The sequence below is a fragment of the Dama dama genome, chromosome 24 (genome assembly GCF_033118175.1).
Source record: "Dama dama isolate Ldn47 chromosome 24, ASM3311817v1, whole genome shotgun sequence".
NCBI classification, from domain to species: domain Eukaryota; kingdom Metazoa; phylum Chordata; class Mammalia; order Artiodactyla; family Cervidae; genus Dama; species Dama dama.
This window is the reverse complement of record NC_083704.1, coordinates 61,004,563-61,027,653: the sequence shown is the minus strand read 5'-3', so window position 1 is coordinate 61,027,653 and position 23,091 is coordinate 61,004,563. Positions and strand designations below refer to the sequence as shown.

Sequence of the window (23,091 nt, the reverse complement as noted above, 5' to 3'; positions counted from 1 at the left end):
GGCGCGGTGCTGGGCGGGCGTGGCTGACCCCCTCCCCGGGGCCCAGCCGCCAGCCCTCAGCTAGGAAGTCTTCTGTTAGGCTCGTCTGACATCTTTCCCTCAGTTATACTTTCAATGACCTTTTGTGCATCTGTAAAGGCGAAACAGAAACTCACAACCTAATAAATAGCGCTCTTTCCTTCAAAAAAGTCCATGAATCAAAGTAAATGAGAAGTGGTCAAACAGGAGATGGCAAGAATAAACATTGACATTTTAGGAATCAGTGGACTAAAATGGACTGGAATGGGCAAATTTAACTCAGATGACCATTATATCTACTACTGTGGGCAAAAATCCCTTAAAGGAAATGGAGTAGCCCTCATAGTCAACAAATGAGTCAGAAATGCAGTTCTTGGGTGCAATCTCAAAAATGACAAAATGATCTCTGTTTGTTTTCAAGGCAAACCGTTCAATATCACAGTAATCCAAGTATGCCCGAACCAGTAATACTGAAAAAGCTATACGGTTCTATGAAGACCTACAAGATCTTCTAGAACTAACACCCAAAAAAGATGTCCTTTTCATTATAGGGAACTGGAATGCAAAAGTAGTAAGTCAAGAGATACCTGGAGTAGCAGGCAAATTTGGCCTTGGAGTACAGAATGAAGCAAGGCAAAGGCTGATAGAGTCTTGCCAAGAGAACACACCGGTCATAACAAACACCCTCTTCCAACAACACAAGAGAAAACTCTAAACCTGGACATCACCAGATGGTCAACACCGAAATCAGATTGATTCTATTCTTTGCAGCCAAAGATGGGGAAACTCTCTACAGTTAGCAAAAACAAGACCAGGAGCTGACTGTGGCTCAGATCATGAACTCCTTACTGCCATTTTCCGACTTAAATTGAAGAAAGTAGGTAAAACCACTAGACCATCCAGATATGACCTAAATCAAATCCCTTGCCATTATACAGTGGAAGTGACAAATAGATTCAAGGGATTAGATCTGATAGACAGAGTGCCTGAAGAACTATGGACGGAGGTTTGTGACATTGTACAGGAGGCAGTGATCAAGACCATCCCCAAGAAAAAGAAATGCAAAAGGCAAAATGGTTGTCTGAGGAGACTTTACAAATAGCTGAGAAAAGGAGGGAAGCTAAAGGCAAAAGAGAAAAGGAAAGATATACCAAACTGAATGCAGAGGTTCAAAGAATAGCGAGGAGAGATAAGAAAGCCTTCTAAAGTGATCAATGCAAAGAAATAGAGGAAATCAATACAATGGGAAAGACTAGAGATCTCTTCAAGAAAATCAGAGATACCAAGGGAACATTTCATGCAAAAATGGGCACAATAAAGGACAGAAATGCTATGGACCTAACAGAAGCAGAAGATATTAAGAAGAGGTGGCAAGAATACTTAGAAGATCTGTACAAAAAAGAGCTTCATGACCAAGATAATCACAACGGTGTGATCACTCAGCTAGAGCCAGACATCCTGGAATTCGAAGTCAAGTGGGCCTTAGAAGCATCCCTATGAACAAAGCTAGTGGTGGTGATGGAATTCCAGTTGAGCTATTTCAAATCCTAAAAGATGATGCTATGAAAGTGCTGCACTCAATATGTCAGCAAATTTGGAAAACTCAGCAGTGGCCACAGGACTAGAAAAGGTTTCATTCTAATTGCAAAGAAAGACAATGCCAAAGAATGTTCAGACTACCACATAATTGCACTCATCTCACACACTAGCAAAGTAATGCTCAAAATTCTCCAAGCCAGGCTTCAACAGTATCTGAACAGTGAACTTCCAGATGTTCAAGCTGGATTTAGAAAAGACAGAGGAACCAGAGATCAAATTGCCAACATCTGCTGGATCATTGAAAAAGCAAGAGAGTTCCAGAAAAACATCTACTACTTCTTTATTGACTATGCCAAAGCATTTGACTGTGTGGATCACAACGATCTGTGGAAAATTCTTCAAGAGATGGGAATATCAGACCACCTTACCTGCCTCCTGAGAGATCTGTATGCAGGTCAAGAAGCAACAGTTAGAACTGGACATGTAACAACAGACCACTTACAACCTGGGAAAGGAGTACGTAAAGGCTGTATATTGTCACCCTGCTTATTTAACTTATATGCAGAATACATCATGCAAAATGCTGGGCTGGAGGAAGCACAAGCTGGAATCAAGATTGCCGGGAGAAATATCAATAACCTCAGATATGCAGATGACACCACCCTTATGGCAGAAAGCAAAGAAGAACTAAAGAGCCTCTTGATGAAAGTGAAAGAGGAGAGTGAAAAAGTTGGCTTAAAACTCCACATTCAGAAAACTAAGATCATGGCATCTGGTCGCATCACTTCGTGGCAAATAGATGGGAAAACCGTGGAAACAGTGACAGACATTATTTTTTGGGGCTCCAAAATCTCTGCAGATGGCAACTGCAGCCATGAAATTAAAAGACGCTTGCTCCTTGGAAGAAAAGCTATGAGAAACCTAGACAGCATATTAAAAAGCAGAGACGTTACTTTGCCAACAAAGGTCCATCTAGTCAAAGCTATGGTTTTTCCAGTAGTCATGTATAGATGTGAGAGTTGGACCATAAAGAAGGCTGAGCCCCAGAGAATTGATGCTGTTGAACTGTGGTTTTGGAGAAGACTCTTGGGAGTCCCTAGGACTGCAAGGAGATCCAACCAGTCAATCCCAAAGGAAATTAGTCCTGAATACTCATTGGAAAGACTGATGCTGAAGTTGAAACTCCAATAGTTTGGCCACCTGATGCGAAGATCTGACTCATTGGAAAAGACCCATTGAAGCTTCAGTGTCACCCAGGAACTTCTGTAGAGTGAATATATTTCCTGGTAGTTACATGAAATCAATGCAGTTAGTTACAACCACATGCCCCTTTCCTACCTTCATGGATATGTAAAAGGACTCACTTAAAATGTACCAGCGCCATGATTTCTCCTTGCTCACAAGCTTCCAAATATAGCATCACTGGACCCAGTTTTTATTCCTAGGGAAAACTACAAAGCACATTCTTTCAGTAATGATTACTAAGTCATTCAGCATATATTTTTTGAGTGACAGCTTTGGATTCAGTGTTGAGAAAGGTGGATTTAGTCCCTAAGTTACATCTTACCAAGGTGCAATCTTTAGGAAAAGGACTCTCCTGTTTTGGTTAAATCTCATCTCAAAATCTACAAAGAAATGCTGGTAATTACTAAAGATGTGCTGCTCTGGATTTTGTACCATTCAGTGCTGACTCTGTAAGTTCTCATCATTCATTGTTTACAAAGGCCCTGAGAGAGAACTATTTCCCAGCCCACCCTCCCTGAAAAACATCAGGGACTGGAATCAGCAGCACTCTGGATGATATAAGCAGATAGTGCCAGAATCTGTTATATAACCTGCTAAAAACTCCGCCTTGAGGTTGCAGTTAGTCAAAGCTAAATCCTCTCCTGCTTATCTGTTTTCTGCCTTTTGCCCTTCTTTAAAAGGACTGAACTTCCTGCCCAGCAATCTATAGCATCTTCTCCAGAGGCAAGCTTCAGCCTTCCTGCAATGTGTTGGGAAACAGGGATTCCCACCCAGGTCTTCCTATCTTGGCCCTCTGTACCACATTTTAAGTGTTAGTGTTAGTTGCTCAGTTGTGTCTGACTCTTTGTGACCCCATGGACTGTCCGCCAGGCTCCTCTGTTCGTGGAATTCTCCAGGCAAGAATACCGGTGTGGGTTGCCGTTTCCTTCTCCAGGGAATCTTCCTGAGCCAGGGATAGAACCCAGGTCTCTTGCATTGCAGGTGGATTCTTTACCCTCTGAGTCACTTTACTTAGTCTCAATTCTGAGTTCCTGCTGGTGATGGGCATTAGATAGTATTGTGGCTTCAGACATGGACATGGCATGGGTAGTACATTCAGAGAACATAGTCTGGTTAAGGAGATGGGAGCATACAGAGGAAGAACTAAACAGCGAGGAAGAGCATTAAGTATCAGACAAGTGAATATTGTGCAGTGACAGGTAGCACAAAGTAATGCAGACAGCAGTGACTTTACAGTTGGAAGACCCAAGTTCAAAGGCTCAGTTTTATGTACATGAGCAAATGAACCTTTTCTTGACTTAGTTTACTCATCTATAAAGTGGAGAGAATGATCTTTACTCTGTCTAAATCTCTAGGTGGTTGTAAATGTTGAGTAAGATATTGTATGAGAAGCTTTGGGAAATGCAAATTAAAAAGCAAGGTGGAAAGTGATCTTATCTCATTTTACAGTAGAGGAAACTGGCATAGAGATGAAAAACCTTGCTGAAAGTCTCACATGCTTCGACGAAACAGCACTCCATTATTTAAGCACAAAATAGAATGACTTTCTTCATTTGTCTCCCTCACTCGTAGACTTTGTCCACTGCAAGAACTCTAAGTAACCCATATGCTGTTGGCACCAAATAAAGCGTGTTTTGGTAGAGTGTGAGGAAGTTTAGGGGTCCATATTTTATCCTAAAGATATTGGTCAAAGAGATATACTGTCACCACCTTTGTTGGGCATGGCAAAGGTTTAAATCAACACTATCCGGTAGAAATACAATGCAGATGACAAATGTGAGCCTTATGTAAAATTTTAACTTTTCTGGTAGCCACAGTAAATGGGGAAACAGAGACCCAGAGAAGTGAAGCAACTTGCCTAATCCACACAACAAGCTAGTGACAGAATCTGGACTAGAACCCAGGTTTCCTTTCCAGGCCAGTGTTCATTCAGTCCCAGTTTACTGTGGAGAGCCCCATTTCACAAGGGGAGAAAACCGTAACAATGAGTCTTTTATTATATTCTCCTTGATGAGACCTGACAGGGTCCACCTCTTCTTCTCCGCTAGTAAATTGGGTTGGCCCCCCTCTTGTTATTGTTTTTCTCTAGAACCCAGGCTGGGGCTTGCCTTAGCCTTTGTTCTGTTCCCAGTTTTTGCAGTGCCAAGAAGGATGGGGAGAGAGCGGATTCAGGCAGGTCACGGTGGCACAGATGTTTCCTGGTCTTTCCGAGGGAGCTGATGCCATGGCCAGGTGTGTCTTTCAGGGCCTTCCAAGTCCTCGGAGGTGGTAGGTGTTTATAACCGCAGTTTCCTGATTAGCTTCTGTTTGTCACAGGCCTCTAGCCACTACCTGAGGGAGTACATTTAAGCCTCTACTCTGGGAGTCATCAATCACTCAGAGCTCTCTGTAGTTTGGCCATAATCTACCTCTGTATTATTTCCCAGTGTCCCCTTCATGCATCCTGTGTTTTCTCCCAGAGTACTGTTTTCTTCCTTCCCTCCTCATCTTCACCTATTAAAATATTTCTCATCTCTCCATCAAGTTGAAACACCACTTCAAGAAGCCTTCAACCTTATGCTCCCTCCTTCCGTCATATTACTTCTTAGCCCCGTCTCCCACCATTTCCTGCCTCATATTTTATATGCAGGAACTTTGCAACCTGTTATTTTCTACTTCCATTCCTTTGCTAATGCTGTCCATTTGCCTAGAATCCCTACCTTAATTTTTATCTCACTTTTGCCTAGCTAAGTCCCCTGATGCTGGGAAAGATTGAAGGGAGGAGGAGAAGGGGACGACAGAGGATGAGATGATTGGTTGGTATCACCAACTCAATGGACATGAGTTTGAGCAGACTCTAGGAAATGGTGAAGGACAGGGAAACCTGGCATGCTGCAGTTCATGGGGTCACAGAGAGTCGGACATGACTGAGTGACTGAAAAACAACCAAAGTCCCATTTAAATTTAGGACAGGCTATCAGGCATCACCTCTTCCAGGGTGACTTCCCCAACCCTCCACGCTGAGTTCGGCTACTCACACAGTAGAATCTACCTGTCTCTATCTTTGTACTTACATGCTACATTTTATCTATCTGTACCTGACTCCCACACTAGACAATGTTCCAAGGGAGATATCTGTGCTTTACATTTTCTATCTCTGGCAACTAGCAGCATCCCACCAACAACAGATGCTTAATAAATGTTTATGGTATAGGTGAACCAATAACCTTTAAACTATAATATGACCTTTAAACTTTTAAAGGTTTAAAGGCTTAAACCTTTAAACTTTATAATGGTTTGAATTATCCCAGGTAGCCTAGTGGTAAAGAACCTGCCTGCCAGTGCAGGAGACACAGGAAATACGGGTTCAACCCCTAGATCAGGAAGATCCCCTGGAGAAGGGCATCGCAACCCACTCCAATATTCTTGCCTGGAGAATTCCATGGACAGAGGAGCCTGGCAGGCTATAGTTCATAGGGTCGCAGAGTCAGACATGGCTGAAGTGACTTAACATGCACTTTATTTTTGGGGGTAACTGTTTGTCTATCACTAGATTATATGTTGTGCAAGGGCAAGAAAAGTGATTGAATCTTATTCATCTTTTTGTCCATCACAGGGCCTTATTCACAATGAATACATTAGTTAGGTTTCTGTGGAGAAACAGATCCAATAGGGGATATACAGATGTGTAGATTGATTTTAAGGAATTGGTTCATGTGGTTGTGGGGGCTGGCAAGGCAGAATCTGTGGGGCAAGCTACAGGCTAGGAACTCGGGCAAGAGTTGATTTTACAGACTTAAATTTGAAATCTGTAGAGCAGGCCAGCAGGCTGGAAACTCAGGCAAGATTTTTCTGTTAACTCTTGAGGCAGAATTCCTTCTCTGGGAAACCTGGGTTTTTGCTTTTAAGACTTTTAACTGATTGGGTGAGTTCCACACACATCAAGTATAATCTCCTTTGCTTAAAGTCAACTGATTGTGGATTTTAATCACATCTACCCACCTAAACTAGTGTTTAACCAAACAGCAGGGCACAAGAGCCTAGCCAAGTTGACACATAAAAATTTCATCATCAGGTAAGTGACCAGTATATGTTTGCTGAATTGAAGTCTGCTTTTCAACTTCTTATCTGAAGCTCAGAAAAACAGAATAATCTTAATTCTGTTTCCAACAGTAATTTGGACTCAAACCCCCAAATCTTCTACCACTAAACTCCTAACAGCTCTGAATAAAAAGTAACAGCATTCTAATACAGAGCTGAACTTGCAGGAAAGTAAGGGCCTCTCCAGGGGCCGGAAATGAAGACAAACTGAGTAGTAAGCGTGTCAGATGATGTGGTATCGGGCCTCTTGAGACATCTGTGTTGGTGACCTTGGAGCTTGGATTTAAATACACACACAGAAAGAGAAAATGAAGACTTGAGTCTTCATAAGACAAGCATTAAAGCTGAAACCCACAAGTGAGATGGGACTTTCAGTAACATGGTGGTTAGAAAAAAAAATCTCCTTAATACATAGACACAAGAAAGTTGTCTTTCTCAGCCTAGTCTCTGAGAAGAAAAAAAGTCTCTCTTAGAATTCAAAATGATAGGTCTGTCTGAAGTTGGGTTCAGAGTTTATATTTCTACTACCTGTGTGATATGGATCCTGAAAGTTGATTAATTAACACAAAAAGTATACTCAGCCAGTGATATACTCTGAGGTACCTAGCAGAATAAAACAAAAAACCCTCTTAAGGTGATAAAAGATCTAAAACTATAAGATGATTTTTTAGTATGTAAAATTAACATATTTAAATAATTAAGAACAAATAAAAATTAAAAATATGAGTTTAGAAATGGATACCATGAATAATGGGGCTTCCCAGGTGACTCAGATGGTAAAGAATCTGCCTGCAATGCAAGAGATCTGAGTTTGATCCCTGGGTTGAGAAGATACCCTCGATAAGGGAACGGCAACCCACTCTAGTATTCATGTTTAGAGAACCCCATGGACCACAGGAGCTTGGTAGGCTACAGTCCATGAGGTCACAAAGAGTCAGACATGACTAAGCAACTAATACACACACACCATGAATAATATAAGGTAGATATGACAAATAGAGTTTAAACAGGAGATTCAGTTCAGTTCAGTTCAGTCGCTCAGTCGTGTCTGACTCTTTGCGACCCCATGAATCACAGCACGCCAGGCCTCCCTGTCCATCACCAACTCCTGGAGTTTACTCAAACTCATGCCCATCAAGTCGGTGATGCCATCCAGCCATCTCATCCTCTGTCATCCCCTTCTCCTCCTACCCCAAGCCCTCCCAGCATCAGGGTCTTTTCCAATGAATCAACTCTTCGCATGAGGTGGCCAAAGTACTGGAGTTTCAGCTTCAGCATCAATCCTTCCAATGAACACCCAGGACTGATCTCCTTCAGGATGGACTGGTTGGATCTCCTTGCTGTCCAAGGGACTCTCAAGAGTCTTCTCCAACACCACAGTTGAAAAGCATCAATTTTTCAGCGCTCAGCTTTCTTCACAGTCCAACTCTCACATCCATACATGACCACTGGAAAATCCATAGCCCTGACCAGATGGACCTTTGTTGGCAAAGTAATGTCTCTGCTTTTTAATATGCTATCTAGGTTGGTCATAACTTTCCTTCCAAGGAGTAAGCGTCTTTTAATTTCATGGCTGCAGTCACCATCTGCAGTGATTTTGGAGCCCAAAAAAATAATGTCTGACACTGTTTCCACTGTCTCCCCATCTATTTCCCATGAGGTGATGGGACCAGATGCCATGATCTTAGTTTTCTGAATGTTGAGTTTTAAGCCAACTTTTTCACTCTCCTCTTTCACTTTCATCAAGAGGCTTTTTAGTTCCTCTTCACTCTCTGCCATAAGGGTGGTGACATCTGCATATCTGAGGTTATTGATATTTCTCCCGGCAATCTTGATTCCAGCTTGTGCTTCCTCCAGCCCAGCGTTTCTCATGATGTGCTCTGCATATAAGTTAAATAAGCAGGGTGACAATATACAGCCTTGACGTACTCCTTTTCCTATTTGGAACCAGTCTGTTGTTCCATGTCCAGTTCTAACTGTTGCTTCCTGACCTGCATACAGGTTTCTCAAGAGGCAGGTCAGGTGGTCTGGTATTCCCATCTCTTTCAGAATTTTCCACAGTTTTTTGTGATCCACAGTCAAAGGCTTTCGTGTAGTAAATAAAGCAGAAATAGATGTTTTTCTGGAACTCTCTTGCTTTTTCGATGATCCAGTGGATATTAGCAATTTGATCTCTGGTTCCTTTGCCTTTTCTAAAACCAATTTGAACATCTGGAAGTTCTCGGTTCACGTGTTGCTGAAACCTGGCTTGGAGAATTTTGAGCATTACTTTACTAGCGTGTGAGATGAGTATAATTGTGTGGTAGTTTGAGCATTCTTTGGCATTGCCTTTCTTAGGGATTGGAATGAAAACTGAACTTTTCTAGTCCTGTGGCCACTGCTGAGTTTTCCAAATTTGCTGGCATATTGAGTGCAGCATTTTCACAGCATCATCTTTCAGGATTTGAAATAGCTCAACTGGAATTCCATCATCTCCACTAGCTTTGTTTGTAGTGATGCTTTCTAAGGCCCACTTGACTTCACATTCCAGGATGTTTGGCTCTAGGTGAGTGATCACACCATTGTGATTATCTGGGTCGTGAAGATCTTTTTTGTACAGTTCTTCTATGTATTCTTGCCACCTCTTCTTAATATCTTCTGCTTCTGTTTAGACAGTGCTAAAGAGCAAAACTGGTAAACTGGAAGATAAGGTAGAAATTACCCACAATGCCTCTCAAGGAGAAAAAGAAAAAAAAAATATGAAAGCAAAGTTAAGAGACATGGAGGATAGAATGAGAAGATGTAATACATGTTTAATAATAGTTCTAGAAAGAGAGAATAGAGAGAATGGAAAAGAGGCAATACTCAGAGGTAATGGTTGAAATTTTTCCAAAACTGATGAAAGACCTCAATTAGTAAGCACATTGAGTTCCAAAGGATAAATCAAAATAAAGCCAATTCTAGACATATTGTGGTGAAACTGCATGGCAGTGAAGATTAAAAGTAGGTATTAAGAACATCCAAAGATAAAAGAGATATCCTACAGGAAATCACAATTTAGCCAAGAACAGTGGCAAAATAAACAAAAGAATAATGCCCTCAGAAGCTGAGAGAAAAAAGAAATCCCATCCCATCTAGAATTTTCCATCTAGTTAGACCTTTGTTCAAGAGTGAGGGTAAAATAGAGACAATTTTAGACAGATAAAGACATCAAGTTTACATCTCAGAGATAATTTCTAAAAGGACTAATAAAAATGGATATTCTTCATGAAGCAGGAAACTGAGGACTTCCCTGCTGATGCAGTGGCTCAGTCTCCATACTTTTAATGCAGGGGGTCTGGGTTCGATCCCTGGTCAGGGAACTAGATCCCACATGCGTTGCAGCCATCAGTGAAAATCAAAGATCGCAAGTGCCACAACCAAAGACCTGGCACAGCCAAATAAGTAAAGGAACAAATAAATATTTAAACAAAAGAAGAAGCAGGAAATTGAGGAAATTGAACACAAAAGGAAGTAGTGACATGAAAAAAACTATAGAGACTAGAGAAATAGGTAAAGTGAAAGAAAGTGAAAGTGAAAGTCACTCAGTCATGTCTGACTCTTTGCGGCCAATACTGGAGTGGGTAGCCTTTTCCTTCTCCAGGGGATCTTCCCAACCCAGGGATTGAACCCAGGTCTCCTGCATTGCAGGCAGACTCTTTACCAACTGAGCTATCAGGGAAATCCAGAGAAATAGGTATACATGTGAGTAAATCTAAAACAAACAAAAACAGAAAAAATGACAGTACAGGATAACAACAAAAATAATGATTAATTTAGAGAGCATGAAAATAAGGTGAAATTAAAGTATCAGGCAGTAATACATGACAGGGAGTAAAGGGAGTAAAGAGAAAAGAGCTGTGATCAGTCTGGAAATATACTAAAACTTGGGAGGACAGTAAAGCTACTGATTAAATTTAAATTTGATGAATAAAATGTGCATGTTTAAAAAAAAAACTTGATGGTAACCACACCAAGGATAGAAATAAAATGTGTAATCGCCAGACAATTAAGGGAAAAAGACTTGCACAAAGGACCCCATATAAAAGAAAGATGAACTCTGCATAATTTATAATAACATTCAGAATAACCTAAGTGTCCATCATTGTGAAAAAAAGATAAGTAAATTGTGATATAGTCAAACAATGAAAATAAATGAGCCAAGGTTTTATGATTTACCATGAAAACATGTCATAATTATAAGGTTAACTGGAAAAAGGCAACTTATAGGCAGTTATAGAATAGCATAACTTATATAAGGTCCTCAAATAAATGTTGTCCCATCAGCTGCCTGAAAAGGAAAACAAAACAAAAGAAACTTGAAAAATAGTAATTTTTCTGTTGACCCCTTGTTATGAACATTATAGTGTAGATTCTTGCATTGGGATGGGAGGTGGGGTTTGATGGCCAGTTTTATGCTTCCTACACATAAATAATAGAGAGACAGACTTTTAAGTCTTTAAGTCATTCAAGTGAACATAGACACATATCAGAACTGTTGACACCAAGAGGGAAACTACTTTTGGCCTCAGGATTTCCTCTTTATCTTGGAAAAAATCCCCAAAGTATAATACAAAATCAAGAACCTGGGAAATAACATTTAAGTAGATATCTCTCTTCCAGAGTATGTGTCTTAAGGTTTCTGTTTCATCATTCCCAAGATTCCAAATTGTTAGCTTCACAGGTCTTCAGAAGAGGGCCCTTTCCTGGTTATTGGTAAACCAGGAAGCAAGGAACTGGCTCCATCCTACCTTTCAACCTTATCCTCACAGCCCTTCTGCTGTATGTATATCCTGATTACACCATCACAACGCCACCACTTAGCAGAGCTTTGTGAATTATACTTTCATGCTGCAATACTTTTATTTAAGTCACTTTTCTTTTTGAGGTGTCCTTTCCACGTCACAAATTGAAATTCTACCAACTCCCAGACTATCAGAGCCTAAAAATGCCTTTAGAAACTGTGTGGTTAAAGGAGGAGAAAGAGGAGGGAAGGGGATCGAGAGGTACAGACTAGTAGGTGTAAAATAAATAAGATATAAACTATAATATGTATAACTTTAAATAGAATATAATCTATTAAAATATTGAATCACTGTGTTGTACACCCAAAACTAATATAACATTGTAAATCAACTATACTTCAACTTAAAAAAAGAAAGAAACCATGTGGTTAAATTTTATCAATTGCATATGAAGAAAATGCAATTCAGATGAATTCCTAAGCTACACAAAATTTCTGTTATTCACCCTGTAATAAAAATTTATCACTTCTTTCTCTGTACTATAACAAAAACAGAAAATCACATATGTGGAATGTCTGGGACTTTATTTGTCCTAAGTTAGCAGTTGAAGTTTAAGTATTATAATTCTAAAATAGCACAAGAAATTTTTTATTTTTAATTGTGGTGAAGTACACGTAATATAAAATTTACCATCTTAACCATTTTTAATGTACAGTTTAGTACTGTTAAGCATATTCATGTTGTTATGCAACCAACTTCCAGAACTCTTTCATCTTACAAAACAAAATCTTTATATCCATCAATCATCAAGTCCCCACTGAGCATAAGAAATTATAAAGAGATGTTTCTTCCTGTAAGATGTGATAAAAGAAATAAAAGAGCTTTAACATATGTATGTCTTAACTAAAAAGCAAAACTGAAAGTTTAGTTTCAAGAGCTGTAGATTTTTTCTCTTGAATGCCACTATGGGAAAAAAGAAGAGGATTAATACTTATAATGGTTGAATATTAGTGAGAAGGTTACTAACCTGTACCTAAAGATGTTGGTTGTCTCTACTATCCTGTATTCATTTTCCATTTTTTAGGCTATATTTTTATTACAAAAATCATACTTCCCAAGAAGCCATTTAAAAATAGTAATAGAAATTGTTACTCTTAATTGCTTTTATTACAAATTTTTATTTTGAAACTAAAATAGAAAAGCATGCATGAAAATCTAAATCCTCTTTAAAGCATTTAAAAATCTAAATTCTCTTTTTATGGTTTTTAAAATAATTCCATATTTTAGAAGTAGTGTGAAACAATGATTAAGATCTGCTGTAGAGTCAGTTTGCCTGATCTTAAATCCTGAATCCAACCATTTAGTAGTTGTATATCCTTGAACAAGTAAATTACTCTCTGTGCCTTGGTTATCTTATCTGTAAGATTAGGAGATAATGCTAACTGTCTTATATAACTGATATGAGGATTAATTGAATAAGGTGAGTAAAGTCACTAGTCAGTAATTAGTGCTTCAGTTCAGTTCAGTTCAGTTCAGTTCAGTCACTCAGTCATGTCAGACTCTTTGCGACCCCGTGAACTGTGCAGCACACTAGGCTTCCCTGTCCATCACCAACTCCTGGAGCTTGCTCTAACTCACGTCCATCGAGTTGGTGATGCCATCCAACCATCTCATCCTCTGTTGTCCCCTTCTTCTCGTGTTTTCAATCTTTCCCAGCATCAAGGTCTTTTCCAGTGAGTCAGTTCTTCATATCAGGTGGACAAAGTATTGGAGCTTAGCTGGTATCAATTTTACTGTAGTTGATATAATTCTGATAGTTGGACTTTGGGATAAATAATCTCCTGTGCTTTTGTTAACACTGTTTTAACTCTGTGGCAGAGCCGGGGCAAGTCTGGGTCTGTAGTCTTTCATTCTCCTACCCTTCACCCACTGCTTTGCATACTGCTGGAAAAATAGTAGGTACCCATGCTGGTAACTCTTCGTTAAATGAATAAATGATGAAAATATTTTTAAAGGTTTATAGAGTATATTTCATTATAAAAACTGGATGGTGGACTCTATTTCAAAGGAATGTATGGAGATACTAAGGATAAAATTATTGGTTTTTAAAACTATCCTTTGGGTTTGTTGAATGTGAGGGCCGTATATCCTCAGTGACTCATTAGAGGTGGTTGAGAGGATGGACAAATTCACTGCAGAGGAGAGAGCCAGGACAGTACCTTTGTATTAATACTTCCATTCAAAGGCATGAGCTTCTGTCCAAATCCACTCTGAGCTAAACTTGGTATATAACAAAAAGAGCTCTGTTGAGAAGAGATCAGGGTTCCCACAGGGTTCCCACTCATGACCTTGGCCCACCTTTTCCCTTCAGCCTCCATTTTTTCACCTATAAAATTGAGAAGGTAGCATCTAAGGTCCGTTTCTCCATTCAAAACACATTTGGTTCCATGTTACTAAACTCTGATGCACCTGGGAGCCCGTGGCATGTGTCTTCCAGGATAGTGACAGTTCTTCTCCAAGTCTGCCAAAATTCAGTCATCAGTGCCCATTCTGGTGAATAGTATCTCCCCCTGAATTGGTGCCAGTTGGAAAATTGTAGAATGGAATGTGCCACCTGGGTTTGAATTTGGAAATCCAAAGTGCTGTTGCCTTGAGGTACGAGGATGTTTCTGCCCAGCCACTGTGGTGAGTAGGCTGATAATACCAGTCGTGGCAGTTTGCACTTGGACTGGGAAAAGAGGGTCAAGTCTCCTTTACTAGTGAGAGCAGAATAAGGAGAAAGCTGTGTTCTTATTCTGGTGTATGAACTGTGCACTGGTGATGTAGTATCACAAACAGAATTAATGCATCAGCAAAGTGATAAAAATAAAAAGTTTAATATGCTTCTGTGATGCTTGAAGTAAAAGTGAAAGTGTCAGTCGCTCAGTTGTGTCTGACTCTTTGCGACCCCATGGACTGTAGCCGACCAGCTTCCTCTGTCTGTGGGATTTCCCAGGCAAGAATACTGGAGTGGGTTGCCATTTCCTTCTTCAGGGGATCTTCCGAACCCAGGGATCGAACCTGCATTTCCTCTGTGTCCTACATTGGCAGGCGGATTCTTTACCATCTGAGCCACCAGGGAAGCCCTCTGTAATGCTTAGCTGTTTATATTCTTTATTGTACTTGATCTCACAAGCACTTGGAATGGAAATCAAGTCCTCGAATCCTGTAATATCCTATAAATGACCATATTTCTGTCTATATTTATAAATGCCTGATCAGCATTCAGTGAATTCATTTTGTTGAAATGCTCTTCATTTCAAAGGACTCACCCAGGCACATTGTTTAACCCAGGGATTTTTACAAAAAAAGGGAAGAAAAGGATGTAAAATGTGTGAATGGGTGCTGTGCTAGTTACTTAACATATTCATTAATTCTTTCAGCAAATATTATTGGGCACCTAACATGTACCAGGCATTATAATAGAGCTGGACATATGATTGACACTGCAGTTATCACATCAGCAAGATCTCTGCTCTCAGAAAAGTTACATTTTGGTTGAGGAGATGAGTAATAAATAGTCAAGGTGATTTTAAAATAAAGATAATATCTGTGATGAGGAACTAAAGAGCCTTTTGATAAAGGTGAAACTCAACATTCAAAAACTAAGGTCATGGCATCCAGTCCCATCACTTCATGGCAAATTGGTAGGGAAAAAATGTAAACAGTGATAGACTTTATTTTCTTGGGCTCCAGAATGGTAACTGCAGATGGTAACTGCAGCCATGAAATTAAAAGATGCTTGCTCCTTGGAAGGAAAGCTATGACAAACCTAGACAGCGTATTAAAAAGCAGAGACATCACTTGTATGTCTAGTCAAAGCTATGGTTTTTCCAGTAGTCATGTATAGATGTGAGAGTTGGACCATAAAGAAGGCTGAGCCCCAGAGAATTGATGTTTTTGAACTGTGGTGTTGGAGAAGACTCTTGAGAGTCCCTTGGACTATAAGGAGATCAAACCAGTCCATCCTAAAGGAAATCAGTCCTGAATATTCATTGGAAGGACTGATGCTGAAGCTGAAACTCCAATAGTTTGGCCACCTGATGCGAAGAACTGACTCACTGGAAAAGATGCTGATGCTGGGAAAGATTGAAGACAGAAGGAGAAGAGGGTGGCAGAGGTTGAGATGGTTGGATGGCATCACTGACTCAATGGACATGAGTTTGAGCAAACTCCAGGAGATAGTGAAGGACAGGGAAGCCTGGCGTGCTGCAGTCCATGGGGTCTCAAAGAGTCAGATATGACTTAGCAACTGAAAAACAACAACAAAACAAGCTTTAGGATACATGGTATAATAATTCATAAAATTTGTACCAGAAAAGAAAATTGGAAGCCCCTCCATCCAATTTTCTTAAGTCAAGGATAACCTTGACAATAGTTTTTATCAGAGCAGTGAGACAATGATATTTGTCTCAGTGCACTTAAAAATCTAGATGCATTCACTCTTTGTAATATATTAACTAATTGCATCCAGTTAGGTATTAAAAAGCACAATAAAGTAATATTTATTCCTGGACCCAAAGTAGAAAGTCTATGATTGCTTCACAGATGAACACTCCCAAACATTTAGTGATAATACAAATTCCACAAAAATTCTTATTTCCCAACTCCCTCCATGAAGCCAGAATTATTACTCTTGACACCAAAGACACCACAAAAAATAGAAAACCACAAACCAAAATCCTCAATAAACATAGTTGCAACAATTCTTAACAGCATTTTAGCAAATTGGATTTCATGATACATAAAGAGGATCATGCGTCATAACCAAATGCAGTTCCACCCAGAACTCAAGTTTCATGTAACATTTGAATATCAATCAGTGTGACTCACCATACAGCAAATGTAAAAAGAAAAACACAGCCTTTGAGATTACCTTCTTCTTCTCTTTCTACTTTTTCTCCTCCTCTTCCTTCCTCTTCCTCTTCCCGTTCTTCTTTGTTTTCTTTGGCAGGAACTCCTAGCAGATTTCAAGTTTTACAATACAGTATTGCTTACTCTCATGCTGTTCATCAGCTCTCCAAAACTCATTCACCTTGCATAATTGGAACTTTGAACTCTTTGATCGACAAGTCTTCATTCCCCCCACACTCCCAGCCCCTGACAACCACCATTCTATCCTCTGCTTATCAGTGTGACTATTTTAGATTCTACATGTGAGAGCATGCAGTGTTTATCTTTCTGTGTCTGCCTTATTTCACTTAGCATAATGTGCTCCACGTTCATCCACGTTGCTGCAAATGGCAGCATTTCCCTTTTTTAAAAAATGGCTGGATCATCATATGTGTATGTCACACTTTCTTTATCCGTTTGTTCGTCGGTGGGCATTTAGATTGCTTCCATATACTGGATACTATGAGGAAAGGGTGACCTTTAAAAGGACCAACACACAGAAGTGGTAGTTTGACAGCAGGTTGCTGGGAAACAGCACGTGGATGGCAGGTTGACCTACTAGTACATTCAGTGTCTGAGTTCAGTGTCTGAACAATAGCAGGACAGGGCACCTGCATATGTTTGTGCAGGGTGTTGACTGACAAGGGCGTCTGACCAAGGAGACAAGGAGGGGTGAAGCGCAACCCCACATTATACCTGCCAAGCTGCGTACCCTGAAGCAGGAGTGTCCAACTGGAGGAAGGAATGAGTTTTTCTAATTCATGCAGACTCTGGGGCCATCTTGCAGGAGGGAGACAGCGAGAGATTAGTTCAACATAGAAGAATGGGGCCAGAGCACGGAGGACCTGTCTGTGTATCTGCAAGTGGATGGCTTTGATGGTAGTGGTGATCGAGGGTATAATTTTTGACCCGACACTGGAGTTAAACACGGGTATTTGTCAAGGCTAGGATCCCTGTTTTTCTGGTATAAAAACAATCACATCTTTCAAAATTATATTTGCTTAAAGTTTTCTCCAGAGCATACATTAGTACCGACCTACTTTAATATCAAATCAGCCTGATTTAATTTTATAAGCCAGTCAGGACTATGCTATGACTCCAAAGCATTCTGTTCTGTAGCTCCACTGTAATTACAGACAAATGCGTCTAATCTTTCCGTCACGTGTTGTCCTGAGTTACAGGATTCTGTTCCTCCCCCACCACCAGTGTTTGATAATTTTGTTATCTTGTGATACTGCATCATTTAATTATCCCCCAAAATAGAGATCTTCAGAAAATCTGCTCAGAGAAAATGATTTTCTGTTCCCAACTGGTCACAGCTGGTGTGTTTACTCAGGAATTAGTCATTTTCAGAACTTTGCTTTTTTTCCTGAAGGGATCTCATCTGCCATCTAAGTTGGTTAAAGCCCTCTTGCACATCTCTGGAGGGAATTTTATAAACTCCAGAGAAGAACTCAGTAGGTGTCCTCAGAGATCTACAAGCCGAGAACTCTCGTCAGGCTGAGCATGGTTTTTCTCTCTCTGCTATTAACCTCCAAATGTCTAGCTGTATTCATTTCAATAACTCCATAAACATCTCCTGAGCATCTGTGGTGTGTCCAAGGGTCGGACAGGCATTGAGGCCACAACAATGAGTGGAGCACAGTTCCCATGGCTGTCCAGTGGGTTTCCCTGGCAGTCCAGTGGTTAAGATTCCATGTTTCCACCCCAGGGGGCACAGGTTTGATCCCTGGTCAGAGCACTAAGATCCTGAATGCTGTGCTGCATGGCCAATATAAATAAATCTTGGGCTTCCCAAGTGGCACTAGTGGTAAAGAACCCACCTGCCAATGCAGGAGATCTAAGAGTCGCGGGTTCCATCCCTGGGTCGGGAAGATCCCTTGGAGGAGGGCATGGCAACCCTTGCCAGTACTCTTGCCCGAAGAATCTCATGGACAGAGGAGCCTGGCGGGCCACAGTCCATAGGGTTGCAAAGAGCTGGATATGACTGAAGCTACTTAGCATGCACAGTTCCCATATAAAGGAATATATAGTTTCTAGACTTGATCATCCGAAGTGCTGAAATTTAATTTTATTAGCTCTGCCTCCTACTAACTGCTGCTTTTAAGCAAGTCACTTCATTTACCTGATCTTCATTTTCCTACAAAACCAATAACATTGAAATGAGTTCCTGTAAGGCATGAAATATTGGGAGATTACTTTGGTTGTCTGGGATAAATGATGCAGATAGTATGTCATCTCTCAATGTCTCTTTCCCTCCTTTAGACCCTTCTGTCCCCTTTGGACATTTACCTTTACAGACTGAAGAAGATTCATTCTATCAGCTCTTCCTAAAACCAGAGACTTTTCATTTTGTTTTCTTTTTCTCTGGGCCATTTCTGCTTCCCTCATGTCATTTGTGTTTAGACAAGTGGACCTGATATGCTGTATCACAAGTATGAACGTACTGTGACTTGTACAAGATGAAGTCAGTGTGAAAGAAACCCTTTATGCTGAGTTTCCAAAAAACTTTCTAATGATGATCAACATTTTTTTTTCACCTTTCAATCTCTCAGTCTTTCTTTGTTTTTCTCTTACGTCTCACAGGACCTGTGTCTTTTTTTTTTTTTTTTTTTTTATAAGGACCAGTGTCTTAAGGAAACAGTTTTCTGTTATTTCAGGTTCTTTCTTGAATCGTGGCTGAACACTCATTATCCCCTGATAAAGTCATTTTCCACTGAATATGTTTTCTTACACTTAGTCACATTAAAACTCCTCTGCCACTTTACTGCCCACATCCACATCTTCTTTGACTTTATCCCTAATCGACTTGGCATTTTAATCCCTGGAAGAGCTGAATGCCATCTGCAAACTTGGCATTGCATTCTTTTCCAGATCATTTATATGATTGTTAACTAAGACACCATGCAGCTTGCTTTCCATCTAGGAAGTTGCAGAGATTTTGATTTAACTACTTAATCACTGAGTTAACAATAATAAGGACCAGGTGCAGAACATTGCCTTTGTCCAGAAAACTATTCACTTTTTCCTATTTGCTTCTTATTCCTAAACCAATTATCCATAACGGACATTTTTCCATGTACTAAAAATGTTTTATAACTTACAAATTAGATTACAAATCCAAATTGGATTTAAGAACCCCTTTACCAACTAAGTGACTTCCCTGGCAGCTCAGATGGTAAAGCGTCTGCCTACAGTGCAGGAGACCCTGGTTCAATCCCTGGGTCCAGAAGATCTCCTGGAGAAGGAAATGGCAACCCACTTCAGTATTCTTGCCCGCAAATCCCATGGACGGAGGAACCTGGTAGGCTACAGTCCATGGGGTCACAAAGAGTCGGATACGACTGAGTGACTTCACTTTCTTTACTTTCTTTACCAACTAAGTCTTGCCTATTTTACTTCTCATATATGTCTTTGTTCCAGAACATCTGTATGAGGTGTCTGTCCTATACCACTTTCTGTCACATAATTAAATCCTATTTCTTAATGTCGGTGTCATTTGCCAGCTGGCCTCTAAGTTCCTAGGCCTAATCCATCAGATGCTCCATTGAGTTGCCTGATGAGTGTTGTGCAGTAGCTGTTGGTTTGCCGTGTACCAGGAAGACAGCAAATCTTGACATCTCATTACTGCAGCTGCTTCCCAAATGATCTGGAGCCCTGGCTGGCTCCCTCCCATCTCTTCTGCATCCCAGACAATGTGACCTCTCAGATCATAGGCACATCTGATCATGTCACCTCTGCTTAAAAGCTTTGGCAGTGTCTTGGGAGACAGTTGGGAAAACTTGAATATAGACTCAGAAAAGACACTTAATATTCAAGTTTTCCCAACTGTCTCCCAAGACTCTGCCAAAGATTGTAAGCAGAGAGGTGACACAATCAGATGTGTGTAAGATCTGAGTTGTCTCGGAGACCCTGGTTTGATTCCTGGGTCGGGAAAATCCCCTAGAAAAAGGATAGGCTACCCACTCAAGTATTCTTGGGCTTCTCTGGTGGCTCAGACCATAAAGAATATGCCTGCAATGAAGGAGACCAGAGTTTGATCTCTGGGTTGGAAAGATCCCCTGGAGGAGGAAATGGCAATCCGCTCCAGTATTCTTGCCTGGAGAATCCTCATGGACAGAGGTGGGCTACAGTCCATGGGGTCGCAAAGAGACAGGTACAACTGAGTGACGAATCACAAAGATGCTTTAAATAATGATTGTTATTTAAAAAGTTGTTACCCTAGGATAGGCAAATCTATTTACAAAAAGTAAATTAGGTGTGACCAGAGACTGGGGAGTGGGGAAGGGTGAGGGATGGACAATTACTGCTTAATGGCAGCAGAGTTTCTATTTTGGATGATGAAAACGTTTTGGAAATAGTGATTTTGGTTGCACAACAGTGAATGCACACAGTGCCACTAATTGTACACTTGAAAATGGTTAAGATGGCAAATTTTGTTATATATATATATTGCCACAGGAAAAAAAGTTTTTAAGCCATTACCAGTTAGAGATATTACTTAATACTTTGCAAGAAAAATAACATGATATTTGGGATTTGTCTTAAAACACTCAGAGAGTTCCCTGGTGGTCCAGTGGTCAAGACTCCAAACTTCCCCTGCAGAGAGCGTGGGTTCGATCCCTGGTCTGGGAACTAAGATCCCACCTGCTGCACTGCACAGACAAAATACTAAGAACAAACAAAGGACACTCAAACAGCAGTCCCAACAACAACAGTGAAGGTGATAAATGAAAAACACTGGCCAAATGTTAGTTACTGAGGATAGAATTTTCCATAATAAAAAATTTTTTAAAAGATCTTTTGGAGGCTAGCTCCTACATCCTAACTTCTCAGCCTGAAGTCTAAAATCCTTTGATGGCCTTCCCTTTTTCAGGAGCCTCAGCTCTTGCCGTTCAGCCTGCCTGCCTGCCCTGCCCCAAGGCAGCTGGGCGCTGCAGAGCTCCATGCGCAGGCAACCACTGTGCTCTCTGCTTCTTGTGTGGCAAATTCCTCCTCATTCTTTAAGGCTCAGCTGCATCCTGGAGCCTTCCCAGGCTCCTCCAGGCAAAGAGAACTCCCTCCTTCGGGTTCCCACGGCGCCTTGTCTGCACCCCTGGGACGGCTTGCTTATACCCCATGTTATCATCTTTTATTCATGCTTCTGTTCTCCGCTAACCTGCAAGCTTCATGAAAATAGAGGAAACTTACTTTGCACTGTACATCTTCCTGAGCTATGTGAAGCTTTCATTGCTGTTGTTTTAGTTGTGTGCATTAAATATTTTTAAAGGAAAAGATTGAAAGGTGGGGATGTGAATATTCATTATAAATCTTAAAAGTTGAAAGGGTCCTTAGAGGTTTACCCATAAGAATATTGGTCTCTTTCTAGACTGTGCTTTCTCCACTTGGCAACTACTGGCGCATTTTTACATTTCCAGTACCTACCACTGGGTGCTCAGTACATTGTTGCTGAATTTACTCACATCTTTTCTTTCTACAGATGGCAGAAAGCCAACTCTCTAGCTTGGGGTGTGTGGACACACACTTTTTAGAAGAAATGGTGAATTTTCAGGTATGGTTTGTCAGAGCAGCAAGTAAGCTGTCACTGGGCCAGTGGAGTTGGCTCAGTGGGTGGCTGTGCTGGGAGCCAGGCGTGTCTGCAGTACACGTGCTGCCAGGGGGTGGCGGCAGGCGCTCACAGACTCTGAGACCGGCAGGCCTGATTCACCCTTTGAGTCTAGGGTGGGAGATGGCCTCCTCTACTATTCCTAGTTTATTTTCTAACTTCTTGATGCCTTGAGATGCTTGGCCAAAAGAATAGGGCCCAAGTTAGAGACAATAAGAGCCAGAAACTAAGCATCTTGTTAGAGGTAAATGTCTAGATCAGTGCTAGGCACTACTGGGTACACTGTTTGTTTTAGTCACTCAGTCATGTCCTGCTCTTTTGCAACCCCATGGACTATAGCGCGCCAGGCTCCTCTGTCCGTGGGGTTTCCCAGGCAAGAATACTGGAGTGTGTTGCCATTTCCTTCTCCAGGGGATCTTCCTGATCCAGAGATCGAACCCATGTCCCCTGCAAAGACAGGCAGATTCTTTACCACTGAGCCACCTGGGAAGCCCCTAGGTACTTCGTTAGTGCTCTCATCTTCTAGCTTGAAGTTTTGATCCCTGTAAGAACTTTAGGCACCCTGGGGGGATTTACACTCCAGGCTGTTTTTTAGGTCCTTTAGTTCCAGTGTGGATGGAAACTGAGAACAGATTTTCATGTGGGGAAGAAGAGGGAAGAGAGAACATGACACCCTGGGACGTGCACTTTTGAGAAGAAAGGAGAAAACGGCTGGACCTGCGGAGACACAGTCCACTCAGTCCTGAGGCGGCCTATTCTGGCTTTCTACATCTCTCCAGCCAACACCATCACTCCTAACATCTCCAGTGAAGAAACAAGCCTTGATTGTGAATAAGGACACAGCTCAGGGAAAGAGTTGGAAATCTTTAGATAAGACGATTCTATTTGTACAGGCCTTAACTCAGAGCA

General features: G+C 40.9%; 1 protein-coding gene across 2 annotated transcripts in view; it reads left to right on the top strand.

Annotated features, from left to right (window-relative positions):
- Window positions 1-23,091, top strand: part of SYN2 (synapsin II) — a 150,375-nt gene that overhangs the window by 72,517 nt on the left and 54,767 nt on the right. The gene's annotated exons all lie outside the window — the stretch shown is intronic.